Below are 14,138 nucleotides of genomic sequence, written 5' to 3'. Positions count from 1 at the left end.
CCATGTACCTCAAAAAAAGAAATGAGTGAGAGATGTATGGAAAGTCTGTATCATCTTAGAGAACACATTATGCAGAAAGGATTTGCTAAAGATTTAGAAAAAAGATGCACATCCTTGAGTCATCTGAATTGTCAGTGACTATTTCATTTTAGGAACCTGTCATTAAGGGTATTCCATAGGCAAACTTTGAAATTCAGTAGAATTCAGTAGAATAAAGACTTAAGAATCAAGTGTTTTCATAAAGAAATGGAGCAGAGCACTAATTGTTTCCAAACTCTAAGAATCATACTCTGCTGGATGTTTCTTGTTTATACATATAGAAGAGTGTAAAACATGTGTACTTTAAAAGAGGTTTTGAGAAGAACATTATGTTTGTTTTAGTATGTCACATGTATCCTTTGGTTTAGGTGACCGCTTTCAACAGTACTTTCCCTGACTACCAGAAATCTGGTCACAACATCGGCTAATTAATAAAAGCTTTGCTATGGATTTCCATCTCATTGTGTTCATCCATCAGAATGTCTAGTCCCATTCAAAAGTTATAAGTACAACTACCCCATAATAAAAGCCAGTGTCCTATAAAAACATAGGTATATTTAATGATAAAATAAAAATGGTAGCTTAATTTTCTTTCATAAGTTGAATGAATGCTATATTTGTCAAGGTTCTCTAGGGAAACAGAACCAACAGAAGATAGCTGAAAGTACTGTAAGATTTTATAAATGTTTTTCATGCAACTGCGGGAATGCATGAGTCCAAATGCTATAGGATAGGGTTCAAGTTCGCAATCCTGATGACAATTTTTGATGAATTCTCCCAGAGAAGCTGGCTGGCTAAAGGAGAGATGAAAGTTCTTTCTTCTGATTGCTAAAGTCATCACTCCTTCTTTTAAAGCCCTCAACTGATTGGATCAAATATCTCTCATTGCTAAAGACATTCCTCTTAGTTGACTGTAGATGTAATCAGCCATAGACACAATAAATTTGCTGATGATTTAAGTCCACAAAATTTCCTCACAGTAGCAGATCAGTGCTTGCTTGAGCAGGAAACTGGGCACCATTATCTGGCCAAGTTGACCTATGAACCTTCTAGTTTGCTAGCCACAGAAATGCAATATACCAGAAATGAATGACTTTTAAAAAGGGGAATTTAATAAGTTCTAGTTTACAGTTCTAAGGCTGAGAAAATGTCCCAATTAAAATAAATCTAGAGAAATGTCCTATCTAAAGCCTCCAGAGAAAGATACCTTGGTTCAAAAAGGCCGATGAAGTTCAGGGTTTCTCTCTTGAAGGCACATGGCAAACATAGTCAGGGCTTCTCTTTCATCTGGAAAGGTATGTGGTGAACATGGCATCATTTCCTACTTTTCTCTCCTGGTTTTGGGTTTCATGAAGCTCCTCTGGAGGCATTTTTTTTCTTCATCTCCAAAGGTCTCTGGCTTGTGGACTCTCTGTTTCATTGGTGCCACAGCATTCTCTGCTCTCTCCAAAACTCTTTCATTCTCCAAAATGTTTCCTCTTTTATAGGACTTTGGAAACTAATCAACACACACCAAAATGGGTGGAGACATGCCTCCAGGTAATCCAGTTTAGCAACCACTCTTGATTAAATTTCATCTCCAGGGAGATGTTCTAATTACAGTTTCAAACATACAATACTGAATAGGGACTAGAAGAAACAGCTGCCTTTACAAAATGGGATTAAGATTAAAACATGGCTTTTCTAGGGTACATACATCCTTTCAAACCAGCACACTAACGCTCACATATGCCAGACAAGTATATTGCTTTACAAAGATTCATTTCAACTTGAATATTGGTGTATGAAAAATAGAGAGCAATACTTATGACATCTTAATGGAAACCATGTTGGTTTCATGCACAGTATATGTCATTGCTTCTATAGTGGGCCTGCACCTGTGAAAAAATAAGAGTTGTAAACAGCGCCTGAAGTTTCTGATTATAGTGACAAAATTCTCTCCTTCAATCTCTTTCTGTTTTCTTCTCTCTCTTTTCCCACACCTTCATTTAAAAATAATGTTATTACCAAAAAAAATACTTACTATCAAACTAAGCTATGAGAATAAATTCAAAATGACTTTGTAATGATATCAAGCACAAAACTCTTCAAGAGAAGTGTGAAGTCTCTGGCAAGGAATATTGCCTGGAATAAGAGTAGCAAAAATAAGATCAGGCAATAAATTTGAGTACTATCTGTAGGCATAGACTGTGCTAATTTCTCTTACTGATGGTACTAGGTCAGTATTTTAATGCCCTTTTTACAGATAAGAAAAGAGTGAGAAAAATACTTTACTAGAGTCACTCAGGAGTCCATGCTAAATCATGAAACCTACTCAAGTTTCTCACCTAAAAGCCATTACCTGTAACCAATTCCTTGTCCTATAGTCAAGTGTTACTTTTGATAATAGAGAAGCCAGGTAACACGGCTAAAGTTACCAGAAAGTAAATAATAAAATTATATTTTGAAATCTGTGTTAGTCCTGCCCAGAGTCTTTTCCACTAAATTGTGTATAAGCGTATGCCTTTATCTGCATATAAATATTATACACTTACATCTTTTGGTGGTGCACAAATTTTTACTTCAATGCATCATTGAAAACCAGCATTTTCAGCCCAATTCAGCATGTTAGAAGTATCCTGCTACCTTATATTATCTTCCATTGAAATTGGAGGAAGAAATTAACATTCATTAAACACCCAAAGATTTACAGGCACCATGGAGGGAGACTTCATATATATCATCTGAGAAAGTGGTGTGCTGCTAATACAAATATAGAAAATATGGAACTGGTTTTGGAATTGTTTAATGGAGAGAGGCTGAAAGAACTGTGAGGTGCTTGATAGAAAAAGTGCAGATTGCTTTGAAGAGACTGTGCCTAGAAATTCGAATGGTAAGTATACTTCCAATGAGGCTGTAGAAGAAAATGACAAATGTGTTGTTGGAAACTGGAAGAAAGGCAATCCGTGTTTGAAAATGGCAGAGAATTTAACAGAATTGAGGTCTGATGTCCTATAGAAGTCAGAGTGTAAAAATAATGAGCTTGGATATTTATCTGAAGAGATTTCCAAACTAAATGTGGAAGTGCAACCTGGTTTCTCCTTGGAACTTATAGTAAAATATGAGAAGAAAGTGATAAGCCAATGTTCTAGTTTGCTAGCTGCCAGAATGTGATATTCCAGAAACAGAATGACTTTTAAAAGGGGGAATTTAATAAATTGCTAATTTACAGTTCTAAGGCTGAGAAAATGTCCAATTAACACAAGTCTATAGAAATGTCCAATAAAAGGCATCCAGGGAAGGATACCTTGGTTCAAGAAGGCCAATGAACTCTTTCTCCGCCGGCCCGCCGTGCGGCGCCCAAGCCCCGCAGCAGCCGAGCCGCCCGACCTCCCTCTCCCCTCTCTTTCTCCGCCGGCCCGCCGCGCGGCGCCCAAGCCCCGCAGCAGCCGAGCCGCCCGACCTCCCTCTCCCCTCTCTTTTGCCGGCCCGCCGCGCGGCGCCCAAGCCCCGCAGCAGCCGAGCCGCTCGACCTCCCTCTCCCCTCTCTTTCTCCGCCGGCCCGCCGCGTGGCGCCCAAGCCCCGCAGCAGCCGAGCCGCCCGACCTCCCTCTCCCCTCTCTTTCTCCGCCGGCCCGCCGCGCGGCGCCCAAGCCCCGCAGCAGCCGAGCCGCCCGACCTCCCTCTCCCCTCTCTTCCCCCTCCTGCTCCGGCTGCTCTCCAACCACCACGGTGCCCTCTTCCCCCGCCTTCACCGTGCTCCTCCGCCACCAGCCTCGACAGCCTTGCCGCCCTCACCTTTCCTCCTCCAGAACAGCTACTGGGGGAGTGGAGATAATACAGAGCAGCTCCCGGAGCCACGACGGAGATCAAAGGGACAGCGAACCCCATCCTGGAACGGCGGACTATCTGGGAGAACCAGCTCCGGTGAGATCACCAAGGGGCACGGGCTTTCCTGGAAGGGACGACAAGCGACCGGAGTCCCTCCCTTCCACCTTCCTGGGCCAGCTGGTAGAATTGGACAGGCGGTCCCCTTAGGCCGCGGCGGCTGGTGCCCCCACCACACGAGGCCCCCCGGAACAACTGAGATAGTTGGGTCGGAAACCCCCAGACTGCGGAGAACAGTGACCGGGGGATCCCTTCCAAACACGTGACTCCCCCGTCGGCTGGGAACAGTGTACTCTCCCGGGCTGCGACAGCTGGCGCCCTCCCGCCACGCTTGGTGCCCCGCGCTGACTGGCTAATTTGGCCGGACGCTCTCCTGTGCTGCGACGGCCGGCGACCCTCCCCACGTTTGGAACCCCGGGCCGGCTGGCATTCTTCCAAGACGCTTAGGTTGCTGAACCTCCCCTACGGCGAGAGTTTTCCAGAGTTGAGGGGCCCACAGCAACTTCCGCTGGTGGAACCCACAGACAGGCGTGTGCCACGAGCGCCACCTACTGGGCAGGATAGGAAGAACAGAACCCAGAGATTGCGCAGAAAAATCTTTCAAGCTGTGGGGTCGAACACCCGGGGAAATCTGACTAAATGCCCAGACGCCAGCAGAAGATAACGGATCACGCTCAGAAAATTGAACATATGGCCCAGTCAAACGAAGAAACCAATAGTTCAAATGAGATACAGGAGCTGAAACAACTAATGCTGAATATACGAACAGAAATGGAAAACCTCTTCAAAAATGAAATCGATAAATTGAGGGAGGACATGAAGAAGACATGGGCTGAACATAAAGAAGAAATAGAAAAACTGAAAAAACAAATCACAGAACTTATGGAAGTGAAAGATAAAGTAGAAAAGATGGAAAAAACAATGGATACCTATAATGACAGATTTAAAGAAACAGAAGATAGAATTAGTGATTTGGAGGATGAAACATCTGAATTCCAAAAAGAAACAGAAACTATCCGGAAAAGAATGGAAAAATTTGAACAAGGTATCAGGGAACTCAAGGACAATGTGAACCGTACAAATATACGTGTAGTGGGTATCCCAGAAGGAGAAGAGAAGGGAAAAGGAGGAGAAAAACTAATGGAAGAAATTATCACTGAAAATTTCCCAACTCTTATGAAAGACCTAAAATTACAGATCCAAGAAGTGCAGCGCACCCCAAAGAGATTAGACACAAATAGGCGTTCCCCAAGACACTTACTAGTTAGAATGTCAGAGGTCAAAGAGAAAGAGAGGATCTTGAAGGCAGCGAGAGAAAAACAATCCGTCACATACAAGGGAAACCCAATAAGACTATGTGTAGATTTCTCAGCAGAAACCATGGAAGCTAGAAGACAGTGGGATGATATATTTAAGTTACTAAAAGAGAAAAACTGCCAGCCAAGACTCCTATATCCAGCAAAATTGTCCTTCAAAAATGAGGGAGAAATTAAAACATTCTCAGACAAAAAGTCACTAAGAGAATTTGTGACCAAGAGACCAGCTCTGCAAGAAATACTAAAGGAAGCACTAGAGTCAGATACAAAAAGACAGAAGAGAGAGACATGGAGAAAAGTGTAGAAAGAAGGAAAGTCAGATATGATATATATAATACAAAAGGAAAAATGGTAGAGGAAAATATTATCCAAACAGTAATAACTCTAAATGTCAATGGACTGAATTCCCCAATTAAAAGACACAGACTGGCAGAATGGATTAAAAAACAGGATCCTTCTATATGCTGTCTACAGGAAACACATCTTAGACCCAAAGATAAATATAGGTTGAAAGTGAAAGGTTGGGAAAAGATATTTCATGCAAACAACAACCAGAAAAGAGCAGGAGTGGCTATACTAATATCCAACAAATTAGACTTCAAATGTAAAACAGTTAAAAGAGACAAAGAAGGACACTATATACTATTAAAAGGAACAATTAAGCAAGAAGACATAACAATCATAAATATTTACGCACCGAACCAGAATGCCCCAAAATACGTGAGGAATACACTGCAAACACTGAAGAGGGAAATAGACACATATACCATAATAGTTGGAGACTTCAATTCACCACTCTCATCAATGGACAGAACATCTACACAGAGGATCAATAAAGAAATAGAGAACCTGAATATTACTATAAATGAACTTGACTTAACAGACATTTATAGGACATTACATCCCACAACAGCAGGATACACCTTTTTTTCAAGTGCTCATGGATCATTCTCAAAGATAGACCATATGCTGGGTCACAAAGCAAGTCTTAACAAATTTAAAAATATTGAAATCATACACAACACTTTCTCGGATCATAAAGGAATGAAGTTGGAAATCAATAATAGGCGGAGGGCCAGAAAATTCATAAATACATGGAGGCTCAACAACACACTCTTAAACAACAAGTGGGTCAAAGAAGAAATTGCAAGAGAAATTAGTAAATACCTAGAGGCAAATGAAAATGAAGATACAACATATCAAAACTTATGGGACGCAGCAAAGGCAGTGCTAAGAGGGAAATTTATTGCCCTAAATGCCTTTATCAGAAAAGAAGAAAAGGCAAAAATGCAGGAATTAACTGTCCACTTGGAAGAACTGGAGAAAGAACAGCAAACTAATCCCAAAGCAAGCAAAAGGAAAGAAATAACAAAGGTTAGAGCAGAAATAAATGAAATTGAAAACATGAAAACAATAGAGAAAATCAATAAGACCAGAAGTTGGTTCTATGAGAAAATCAACAAGATTGATGGGCCCTTAGCAAGATTGACAAAAAGAAGAAGAGAGAGGATGCAAATAAATAAGATTAGAAATGAAAGAGGAGACATAACTACTAACCTCACAGAAATAAAGGAGGTAATAACAGGATACTATGAACAACTTTATGCTAATAAATACAACAATTTAGAAGAAATGGACAGGTTCCTGGAAAGACATGAACAACCAACTTTGACTCAAGAAGAAATAGACGACCTCAACAAACCAATCACAAGTAAAGAGATTGAATTAGTTATTCAAAAGCTCCCTAAAAAGAAAAGTCCAGGACCAGACGGCTTCACATGTGAATTCTATCAAACATTCCAGAAAGAATTAGTACCTACTCTCCTCAAACTCTTCAACATAATCGAAGTGGAGGGAAAACTACCTAATTCATTCTATGAAGCCAACATCACCCTCATACCAAAACCAGGCAAAGATATTACAAAAAAAGAAAACTACAGACCAATCTCTCTAATGAATACAGATGCAAAAATCCTCAATAAAATCCTAGCAAATCGTATCCAACAACACATTAAAAGAATTATACATCATGACCAAATAGGATTCATCCCAGGTATGCAAGGATGGTTCAACATAAGAAAATCAATTAATGTAATACACCATATCAACAAATCAAAGCAGAAAAATCACATGATCATCTCAATTGATGCAGAGAAGGCATTTGACAAGATTCAACATCCTTTCCTGCTGAAAACACTTCAAAAGATAGGAATACAAGGGAACTTCCTTAAAATGATAGAGGGAATATATGAAAAACCCACAGCTAATATCATCCTCAATGGGGAAAAATTGAAAACTTTCCCCCTAAGATCAGGAACAAGACAAGGATGTCCACTATCACCACTATTATTCAACATTGTGTTGGAAGTTCTAGCCAGAGCAATTAGGCAAGAAAAAGAAATACAAGGCATCAAAATAGGAAAGGAAGAAGTAAAACTACCACTGTTTGCAGACGATATGATACTATATGTAGAAAACCCAGAAAAATCCACAACAAAATTAATAGAGCTAATAAATGAGTACAGCAAAGTAGCAGGCTACAAGATCAACATTCAAAAATCTGTAGCTTTTCTATACACTAGTAATGAACAAGCTGAGGCGGAAATCAAGAAACGAATCCCATTTACAATCGCAACTAAAAGAATAAAATACCTAGGAATAAATTTAACCAAAGAGACAAAAAACCTATATAAAGAAAACTACAAAAAACTGTTAAAAGAAATCACAGAAGACCTAAATAGATGGAAGGGCATACCGTGTTCATGGATTGGAAGACTAAATATAGTTAAGATGTCAATCCTACCTAAATTGATTTACAGATTCAATGCAATACCAATCAAAATCCCAACAACTTATTTTTCAGAAATAGAAAAACCAATAAGCAAATTTATCTGGAAGGGCAGGGTGCCCCGAATTGCTAAAAACATCTTGAGGAAAAAAAACGAAGCTGGAGGTCTCGCGCTGCCTGACTTTAAGGCATACTATGAAGCCACAGTGGTCAAAACAGCATGGTATTGGCATAAAGATAGATATATCGACCAATGGAATCGAATAGAGTGCTCAGATATAGACCCTCTCATCTATGGACATTTGATCTTTGATAAGGCAGTCAAGCCAACTCACCTGGGACAGAGCAGTCTCTTCAATAAATGGTGCCTAGAGAACTGGATATCCATATGCAAAAGAATGAAAAAAGACCCATCTCTCACACCCTATACAAAAGTTAACTCAAAATGGATCAAAGATCTAAACATTAGGTCTAAGACCATAAAACAGATAGAGGAAAATGTTGGGAAATATCTTATGGAGCTTACAACTGGAGGCGGTTTTATGGACCTTAAACCTAAAGCAAGAGCACTGAAGAAGGAAATAAATAAATGGGAACTCCTCAAAATTAAACACTTTTGTGCATCAGAGAACTTCATCAAGAAAGTAGAAAGACAGCCTACACAATGGGAGACAATATTTGGAAACGACATATCAGATAAAGGTCTAGTATCCAGAATTTATAAAGAGATTATTCAACTCAACAACAAAAAGACAGCCAACCCAATTACAAAATGGGAAAAAGACTTAAACAGACACCTACCAGAAGAAGAAATACGGATGGCCAAGAGGCACATGAAGAGATGCTCAATGTCCCTGGCCATTAGAGAAATGCAAATCAAAACCACAATGAGATATCATCTCACACCCACCAGAATGGCCATTATCAACAAAACAGAAAATGACAAGTGCTGGAGAGGATGCGGAGAAAGAGGCACACTTATCCACTGTTGGTGGGAATGTCAAATGGTGCAACCACTGTGGAAGGCAGTTTGGCGGTTCCTCAAAAAGCTGAATATAGAATTGCCATACGACCCAGCAATACCATTGCTAGGTATCTACTCAAAGGACTTAAGGGCAAAGACACAAACGGACATTTGCACACCAATGTTTATAGCAGCGTTATTTACAATTGCAAAGAGATGGAAACAGCCAAAATCTCCATCAACAGAAGAGTGGCTAAACAAACTGTGGTATATACATACGATGGAATATTATGCAGCTTTAAGACAAGATAAACTTATGAACCATGTAATAACATGGATGGACCTAGAGAATATTATGCTGAGTGAATCCAGCCAAAAACTAAAGGACAAATACTGTATGGTCCCACTGATGTGAACGGACATTCGAGAATAAACTTGAAATATGTCATTGGTAACAGAGTTCAGCAGGAGTTAGAAACAGGGTAAGACAATGGGTAATTGAAGCTGAAGGGATACAGACTGTGCAACAGGACTAGATACAAAAACTCAAAAATGGACAGCACAATAATACCTAATTGTAAAGTAATCATGTTAAAATACTGAATGAAGCTGCATCTGAGCTATAGGGTTTTTTTTGTTTTTGTTTGCTTGTTGGTTTGTTTGTTGTTGTTGTTTTTTACTATTACTACTACTTTTATTTCTTTTCTTTATATTAACATTTTATATCTTTTTCTGTTGTGTTGCTAGTTCCTCTAAACCGATGCAAATGTACTAAGAAACAATGATCATGCATCTATGTGATGATGTTAAGAATTACTGAGTGCATATGTAGAATGGTATGATTTCTAAATGTTGTGTTAATTTCTTTTTTTTTTTTTCCGTTAATAAAAAATAAAAATAAAAAAAAAATAAAAAAAAAATAAAAAGAAAAAAGAAGGCCAATGAAGTTCAGGGTTTCTTTCTCAAGTGAGAAGGCACATGGCAAAAACAGTCAGAGTTTCTCTCTCATCTGGAAGGGCACATGGTGAGCACGGCATCATCTGCCAGTTTTCTCTCCTGGCTTCCTGCTTCATGAAGCTCCCCGGGAGGCATGTTCCTTCTTCATCTCCAAAAGTCACTGACTGGTGGACTCTGCTTCTTGTGACTATGCCAATCTGTTCTGCTCTCTCTGAATCTCTATCTTTCTCCAAAATGTTTCCTCTTTTATAGGACTTCAGTGGCTAATCAAGACCCATCTGAAAGGGTGGAGACGTGTTGTCACCTAATCCAGTTTAACAACCACTTTTGATTGAATCACATCATCCAGGGAGATGATCTGATTGCTGTTTCAAACATACAGTATTGAATAAGCATTATTCTACCTTTATGAAATGGGATTTTGATTAAAACATGGCTTTTCTAGGGGACATAAATCCTTTCAAACCAGCACAGCCGAGAACTGAACTCCTGGGCATAAAGAAACCAGAAATTGATGTTTGGAAAATCCTGAGTGTCTGGAAAGCGGTTCCCCAGAGAACAGTGCTCCATGCATGGGATTAAGTGAACATGGATTTGGTCAGCCATTCCAGTGCAAGTCAGGATTGGAGGTGCAGTTATCCAAGAAGGATCCTTGTGGTCAGATTTCAAGAAGAAAGCATTACCCTAAGGTTGTCTTCATTTAGACTTTTTTTAGCCTCAAAACTATAAGCTAATAAATTCCATTGTTTTAAGTTGACCCATTCTGTGGTGTTTGCTTTGAGCAGCTTGTTAACCTAAAATACAAAGGAACCCCAATAATATTACCAGCTAAAATATCATCAGAAACAATGGTGCATACAAAGAAAAAGGGTTATATATTCCAAGTGGTCAAAGGAAAAAAAAATAAAACCTCTCAACCAAGAATCCTATATCCAGCAGCAATATTTTTAAAAAATGAAAGTGAAGTAAAGCCATTTCAAGATAAACAAAAGCTGTGAGAATTTCTTCCTGTTAGAACCACCTTACAAGAAATACTAGAGGACCTTCTTTTGGGTGAAAGTTAGTGACCGGAGACCATAATAGAAATCCACATGAAAAAGTAAAAATCACCAATAAATATAATTATATGATTATAAAAGACATTATAAATGCATATTTCTCCTTTCTTCTCTTAATTAACTTAAAAACAATCATATAAAGCGTCATGTATATTTAATGAATTGTCAAGCCTATGACTATAGAAGTGTGACATATTTGCCAGTAACAGCACAAAAAATGTTGGTGTTAAAAAAAAAAGCTGTACTGGGCTAAGAAAATAAGAAAATAAGATTCAGATGGTAGCTTGAATCCACGAGAACCAATGAAGAGAACCAAACAATGATGAGTAAGAAGGTTAATATAACATAAACTATAAATACATGGTGGCCCTCCTTTCTTTTCTTAACGTCTTTAAAATATGTAAAGTTATTTAAAGTAATAAGTCTAATAATGTATTTTTGCAACTGTGGCATTTGTAGATGTATTGTATATAAAAACATTACCAGAAAAAGGAAGAAAGGGGAATAGAGCTACATAGAAATAGTGTGTATATATATATATATATATATATATATATATATAATCAGAATTGCTATCATAAATCAGATGTTTTTAATAAGTTAAAATGTACACAATAAAGTCTAAAGCAACCACTGAGGATATAATTCGAAAGCAAAAAACTATAGTGAAAAATTCATTAAAGAAATTAAAATACTGCATTAGAAAATAGCCATTTAATGCAAAAGAAAGCATGAGTGGAAGGATATAGGAACCAAATGACATGAAAAATACGGAAAACAAAAATAGTTGGCAGCCATAAATCCAACTACATAATAATAACATAAAATGTGGATAGATTAAATAAGCCAACCAAAAGGCTGAGACTGTCAATCTGAATTAAAAAATTATATCCAGCCAGACCATATGCTGTCTATAGGATAGAATCTTTTGAATTCATATAATTCAAGTTATATGAGATGTAACTAGATATAAAGACAGAAAGTCATTTAATGCTTATTTAGTTTGGGGGGATTAAGGGGAATAGATGGGTATCAGCTAAAGGATAAGGGATTTCTTTTTGAGGTGATGGAAATGGTCTAAAATTGATTGTGGTGATGGTTGCATTTACCTGTGAAAATACTAAAAAACATTTTAGCAGGTAGATTGTATTACATGTAAATTATACCTCAAAACTGTTTTTTTTAAAATAAAGTTATATGATCACATGTTTACATGCATTTTGTAGAACGGATTATATGTCTGCATTTTGCCTTTAAAAAGTTTTGATTTTGAAAATATAAAATCATTTTTTAAATCTATAACTTCTCAACAGATTCAGTCCTTTTCATCCTCTTTCTGTGACCTTTGACATTTATTCAAGTAACTCAAAACTAGTATTTTTTTTTATTCCACTACCATCGAGTATAATTAAGGTGTAGCCTATTAGCCGAGGAATGGATCTTGGCTATTATCTAATCAACAACCTCCATTTCTTATTACTGGCTAGCTCTTAAGGCTTATTTATTACAATGCCCACTTTTATGAAGCAGAACTATTAGGTTCAGAGATGTTAAAGGATTGTCTAATTCACATCCCTATCTAGGAATAAAATAAGTACTTGAACTCAGTCTGGTGACTATATACTTACTGGATAATTTTCCTGTCTGATTATGGTTATTAGTTCTTTCAAAAGTAGAATTCTAATGTTGATTATGAACAGCGGTGAAGAAAATGACACAATTAAACATGTAATTTAAACCCATAGATAGTATGTGTCCTTTATAACTCTCCATATTGAATTTGCTTCTGGCTTTTTGCAGCTTTTGAATTAAGATGATCGACTGACAGAGAGTCACATGCTTTTACTCGCCTTGGATCTTCTGACATCCTCTGTTAGGCAGAGTTTTCAAATAGTGCCTAGATACCTCTGCTGATAAATTCAATACTGGAGAATTCTTTAAAGCAGATGTCTAGATTGAATAATTATCTTCTTCTCCTCTTCATCCTCCCCCTTTTCATGGTTTACGATTTTTTTCAGGATGATTTGCAATGATCATTATACACAGGTCTGCAGAAACATGTAAACATCTCTGTGACCATGGAAATAATAGATTTGTCAATAATTTCTTGTTGTGGATTCAGGGAAGCAGGGCGATGTCAAGTCCAGACTGTTCATTCCAGAGAAGCACACTTGGTAAAGCACAAATGTTCCCACTGCTACCTGCTGACCCCTGGACAGTTGACTTTATTTTTCTAGCCTTCATTAGAAAAGCGGGGGACTCAGTTAGAATTATCACCTTGCCACAAACTGACGGAAATCACCACCTTCTGACTTATAACTTTAGATGGTCTTGATGAATTTGGAGTGGGGAGACAGCAATTTTTGTAAAATAATCATACCTTTTGGTTTTCAGTTGCCTAATATAATCAGCAAACCTTGCTTTGAATAGGTTATTGTGCAAAGTGAATTCAGCTGATGCTCAGAACAGAGTTCATCCACATCTTTCCAATGGAGTATGCAGTTCTTTTTAAGAAGCAGATTGCCTTCCATTTTGCTCTCTCTTTGTCATGATTGTTGTCTGTCCCTCTTCTCTTTTTGGAGTACGAGTACGGCTGGCCAAAGCTTTGGAGATGAACATTCTCATTTCTTTCTTGGCTGGCCCCACTCTGTTTGCTGCAGCAGGGCTTCTTATAAAAGGAAAGAATAACGGGAGGCAAATGCAGAGCCATCCTGTGCCTCCCATACTTAAATTGCTGCTTTATATTCCTTTGAAAACAAATACCATTTTATGCATGATTTCTCAGCAGTGCAGATGAATCCTTACTTTTCTCATTTTCCTAGACAGATAATGATTTGGGTAGACCTCAAATTCTACAATGAGACATTTACCCAGTTGAAGACATTTATCTACCTCACCGAGAAACTCAAGCAAATGTTTCTTAACCTATTACATTATTAGGAGCTTTTGAGACTATCAGCAAATTACGCGGCTTCACAAGAAAAGTTCAGAACTCATTTAAAAGCCAAAAAAATCTACTATGAATTCAGTATTAATTTTCAGTAGTTTTGCATTGCATTTATTACATCTATATGCTTTTGAAAAAGATACGTGTAACATATATGTGACATAATCTCTAGCCTGTGTAGACTTATTTAGTGCATATATGA

The sequence above is a fragment of the Tamandua tetradactyla genome, chromosome 8, assembly GCF_023851605.1.
Source record: "Tamandua tetradactyla isolate mTamTet1 chromosome 8, mTamTet1.pri, whole genome shotgun sequence".
NCBI lineage: Eukaryota > Metazoa > Chordata > Mammalia > Pilosa > Myrmecophagidae > Tamandua > Tamandua tetradactyla.
The sequence above is the reverse complement of the archived record's forward strand: the minus strand, read 5'-3'. Positions refer to the sequence as shown.